This window comes from Lithobates pipiens, unplaced genomic scaffold, assembly GCF_037356315.1.
Source record: "Lithobates pipiens isolate NorthernLeopardFrog02 unplaced genomic scaffold, aLitPip1_a1.2 Scaffold_28, whole genome shotgun sequence".
Taxonomy (NCBI): domain Eukaryota; kingdom Metazoa; phylum Chordata; class Amphibia; order Anura; family Ranidae; genus Lithobates; species Lithobates pipiens.
In genome coordinates, this window is record NW_027507789.1 from 209,589,717 (window position 1) to 209,595,563 (window position 5,847).

Here is a 5,847-nt window from a genome sequence, read left to right on the forward strand (position 1 = left end):
TGTATGAGGTCAGGCTGCTGATTGGTAGCAACTGTTACCGGGGCAACCAAAGCCGGCATTCATCTTGGAAGTACCAATTATAAAACAGCCAAAGGCCAAATGCTGCGCTAGAGAAAAGCATATGAATATCTAAAAAGAAAACAAATAAATGGAACAGCCAGCACTTCGAGTTTAGAATACAAAAAAAAAACCTAAATCAGTGAGAATAAAGAGTGCAGCGCTAAATAATTAGTGCCCGTTCACACTACCGCGACTTGTCAGGCGACTTAGCCGCCTGACAAGTCGCGCTCCGTTCTGTACTATGGAACCGTTCTAATAGGAGCGACTCAAGTCGCTCCGACTTAGAAAAAGGTTCCTGTAGTATTTTCGGGGCGACTTCAGGCGACTTGCATTGACTTCTATACAGAAGTCATTTTGCAAGTCGCCGCTGAAGTCGTGTGCAGGTCGCGTCTGTGAGTCGCGCTGCAAGTCGCGTCGCCCCTGTGTGAACGGGCACTTAAGGTCTAATAAAATTTAGACTTGTAAAAAATGACATTAAATATTATATGTCATTAAACGTATAATATACAAATAAAATAGGCTAAATTAATAGCACATGGCCAGCTTAATAAATATGCTAAATTCACACACTAGAAATAAACATATGTGATAAAATTCATAAATGACAAAATAGTTTTTGGCGACTTTAAGAATTGGTGTAAAAAATACTATTTATTCTATTAAATCTATTAAAGCGGAGGTCCACCCTAAAATAGACCTTCCGCTCATCGGAACCCTCCCCCCCTCCGGTGCCACAATCGGCACCTTTCAGGGGGGAGGGGGGTGCAGTTACCTGGATAATCCAGGTAACTGCACCCACTTCCGGGATAGCTCTCTGCGGAAAGGGGCGTAACTTACGCCCCTTTCCGCAAGTGCCCCGCTGCCTGCTGGGAAACACACAGATCCCAGAGACAGCGGGGACCATTCTTATTGCGCAGCGCGATTCGCGCATGCGCAGTAGGGAACCGGGAAATGAAGCCGAAAGGCTCCATTTCCTGATTCCCATACCCAAGATGGCGGCGGCAGGACCCGACAGACGACCTAGAGATCGGCTTCGGGTGCCGACATCGCGGGCGCGCTGGACAGGTAAGTGTCACTATTTTAAAAGTCAGCAGCTGCAGTATTTGTAGCTGCTGGCTTTTAAAAAAAAAAAAAAAAAAAACGCGGAGTCCCGGTGGACTCCCGCTTTAAGTTTATTCAATTTTATTTAAATGCTACACAATGGGAGTTTTTATTGTTTATTCCCTTTTGAGCGTTACCGATCCAGGATCAGCTATATTGCGATATAGGTTTTTGGGAGACGGAATTCCCTGGGCTTGCTGAGACCAGTTTGTCGGCCTTTGGAGTCGGTAAGGAGAATATTTGTCCACTTTTGGGTGTCTTGCTATTTGGAGAAGGGATTTCTTTTTCACAGATCTTCGTTGGCAATTCACTTTAAGATCCATTTATATCCTATAAGGACTGGTTTCGCTAACCTTCACCAATTGGGACTCTGCTTTAGTTTTTCACTTTCAGTATTTTTTCACCAATGTCACCAAAAATAATTTCGTAATTTATCACATATGTTTATTTCTAGTGTGTGAATTTAGTATATTTAAGCTTGCCATGTGCTATTAATTTAGCCTATTTTATTTGTATATTATACATAGTTGCATAGTTAGTAAAGTTGAATAAAGACGCCAGTCCATCAAGAGTGAGTGTCTACAATTGTCCCTATCCCTGTACATTGCACACTCACATTGGTCCGTACTCTCAAGGAGCCCACAATCCAAGGTCCCCATTCATATACTAGGGACAATTTTGGACAGAAGCCAATTAACCTATCTGCATGTCTTTGGAGTGTGGGAGGAAACCGGAGTACCCGGAGGAAATCCACACAGGCACAGGGAGATCATGCAAACTCCAGGCAGGTAGTGTTGTGGTTGGGATGTGAACCAGCGACGCTTTTTACTGCTAGGCGAGAGTGCTACCCACTACACCACTGTGCCGCCCTATATGTTTAATGGCATATAATATTTTATGTAATTTTTTGCAAGTCGAAATTTTATTAGACCTTAATTATTTAGCGCTGCACTCATTTTTTTATTTTCATTCATCTTGGTAGAACTTGTCCCCAAGGTACTAAGTGTAAGCATCCATGTAGATAAAGCTGGATGGGGGTTGGAAGGAATGTACATCTAAGGCCAGTCATACACGGTTGGAATTTCAGCCGGTCAATCAGGAAAAACTGGTCAAGATTCAAACCATCACAGGCTGAATGTATCAAGTCGATCAATCGATCAACGTGGCTGCTGGATTCACTTGTGATTTTTGCAAGCGTCTCCAACCCATGGTTGCAGAAAATAAATTTGCACGGTGTATGGCCGGCTTAGGTGACTACAAAAGGTTATATATAGTCAAATCCCTTTGCAGAATCCTTTTGTCTTTGAGAAGTAAATTTGCAGTAAGATGATGAGCAGACATGTGCGATTTGGTTCATAACGAATGGATTTTTCTACAAATTTGTTAGTATTTGTACATTCGGATCAATTCGAACATCCAAATAGCTGAAAGAACCAAAATATACGAAAATTGCAAAATTACAAAAAAGCAAAATAACGAACGTGCGAAAATATGTACTTACCAATGGACAAACTTCCGAAAATACCAAACTTCGAAACAGTAGACCCCTTTCACACTGGGGCGTTTTTCAGGCGTTTTTCAGGCGCTTTAGTGTTAAAAAAAAGCGCCTGTGAAGCGCTTGAAAGAAGCCTCATCTGCAATCCCAATGTGAGAGTCCGAGTGCTTTAAAAGCCCTTTCACAATGTCAGCACCTGAAAAACGCTCGTAAAGCACTGCTTAAATTAGCATTGCTTTACCAGCGTTTTTCGAGCGCTATTGGGGTGCTTTTAACCCCTGCTAGTGGCCAAATAAAGGGTTAAAAGCGCCCACAAAGCGCTGCTGCCAAAAACGCTTTTCAGGCGCTTTTCGGGCGTTTTGCAGGCTCTTCCCATCGATTTCAATGGGAAGAGGTGCTTTAGGAGCTGTGTATTCACCGCTCCAAAAGCACTGCAAAGAAGCTGCTTGCAGGACTTTTTTTTACGCCCAGTGCAGCGCCTGAGTGTGAAAGCACTCGGCTTTTACATTGGGATTGCAGTTGCGGCTTCTTTCAAGCGCTTTTTTTCACGCTAAAGCGCCTGAAAAACGCCCCAGTGTGAAAGGGGTCTAAAAGAAAGAAAATGACATCTATAACGAATGATTTACATTTCGTATTTTCAATCCTTTGTTCATAACTTCGTATGTTCGTATTTTCATTTGTGTGTTCATAATTTTATTTCTTCGTCTGTTTGTAATTTCGTTTGTTCGTGTTCTCGAATCGTTCTATTGAATGGACAGTGTAAGTGTATCTTAATATGTATGTTCGTAATTTCGTGTTCTCGGATCGCTCTTTCAAATGGACAGTTTATTAGTGAGTGATGTATCTTACTTAATATCTTTAGCCAATCAGCTCATCCCTTTTGTGTCGGAGTCACACGGCATTCCTGAATCTTTTTAGATTCAGTTAAGAATCGGTCTGGTGACTAGTGATGGACGAACGTTTCGCCCGGCGGTCGTTTCGCGGCGAATTTCCGACTTTCGCCGTCCGCGGGTTCGAACGCCTTTTTCCGTCGTTCGCCCCGGCGGACTTACGTGTTTAATGTATACAAGAACTTTAACCTTTCGTGACACGTTTATCATGTGTTACAGGACAACCAATTGAGACATGACAGCTCATGGACACTTGGACATTCCCCCTAACCTATAAATACACCCGGTCCGGTGGCCATTTTACATTCTTTCTTCTGTCACTGTAGGGAAAGGATCCTGTGTGGAGTAGGGACAGAGAAAACGCTAGCTATTTGGTACACAAAAGTTCTTTTCAGGACTGGTATAGGTGTTAGGTCAGCAGCCTGAGTTTCTTTTGTCAGTTTAGATAAAGGGACAGAGCGCTGTATGCTGCTATTTTAGGGACAGCTCAGCCAGATTAGTCTTTCTTCATCATCATCATCATCATCATCATTAGCTGTTACTATCAGGTCCACAAAAGAGCTGTTCCAGCTAATCGTTCCAGCCTACTCTTTTTTGCCAATTTGTATAGGGACAGGCAGGAAGCAGTGTGTCAGGCAGTGAGGATAATTTTAAAGACTTGCTGTTACTATTAGTTCCACAAAGGTTCTTTTCAGGACTGGTATCAGTGGTACGGTAATAGGCTTGTACACGTATAATATTCTTTCTTCCAAATATAGAAAGAATATTATACTTGACTGCTGCCCTTCTGCTGCAGTCTGCTAATCATTCACAACTCACTTGTTCCACAAAGCTCTTTATCAGGACTGGTAACTTGGTCTGTCTAGGGTGCTACGGTACATAGGCTTGGGTGCGGTACAGTCTGCTGTTCTGTAAGGACCGCTATCGGTCCACAATACATAGGGTTGCCGTGCACTACTGCTGACCGCTGCCCTATACTGCAGCAGTCCTTCAGCGGTATAGGGACTGACGCACAGTCTGCTAAACACTAATACACAACCTGCTTGGTCCACAAAAGTTCTTATAAGGACTGGTAACTTGGTATAGGGTGCTACGGTACATAGGCCTGAGTGCGTTACAGTCTGCTGTTCTGTAAGGACCGCTATCGGTCCACAATACATAGGGTTGACGTGCACTACTGCTGACCGCTGCCCTATACTGCAGCAGTCCTTCAGCGGTATAGGGACTGACGCACAGTCTGCTAAACACTAACACACAACCTGCTTGGTCCACAAAAGTTCTTATAAGGACTGGTAACTTGGTATAGGGTGCTACGGTACATAGGCCTGAGTGCAGTACAGTCTGCTGTTCTGTAAGGACTGCTATCGGTCCACAATACATAGGGTTGCCGTGCACTACTGCTGACCGCTGCCCTATACTGCAGCAGTCCTTCAGCGGTATAGGGACTGACGCACAGTCTGCTAAACACTAATACACAACCTGCTTGGTCCACAAAAGTTCTTATAAGGACTGGTAACTTGGTATAGGGTGCTACGGTACATAGGCCTGAGTGCAGTACAGTCTGCTGTTCTGTAAGGACCGCTATCGGTCCACAATACATAGGGTTGCCGTGCACTACTGCTGACCGCTGCCCTATACTGCAGCAGTCCTTCATTGGTATAGGGACTGACGTACAGTCTGCTAATCACTAACACACAACCTGCTTGGTCCACAAAAGTTCTTATAAGGACTGGTAACTTGGTATAGGGTGCTACGGTACATAGGCCTGAGTGCGTTACAGTCTGCTGTTCTGTAAGGACCGCTATCGGTCCACAATACATAGGGTTGCCGTGCACTACTGCTGACCGCTGCCCTATACTGCAGCAGTCCTTCAGCGGTATAGGGACTGACGCACAGTCTGCTAAACACTAACACACAACCTGCTTGGTCCACAAAAGTTTTTATAAGGACTGGTAACTTGGTATAGGGTGCTACGGTACATAGGCCTGAGTGCAGTACAGTCTGCTGTTCTGTAAGGACCGCTATCGGTCCACAATACATAGGGTTGACGTGCACTACTGCTGACCGCTGCCCTATACTGCAGCAGTCCTTCAGCGGTATAGGGACTAAGAGTTTTGTCACAGGGTGATTTAAAAAATGACAGGCAGAGGAAGAGGCAGGCCCTTCCGCAGGGGTGGTAGGGGTAGGGCAGGAGCAACAGCCTTGAGCCAAAGTGGGAAGTTGCAGAAGGTGCGTTCAATTACTTTAAAGGACGCACCAGACTTGGTTGAGTGGCTCACTCAGCCTTATTCTTCTGCACCC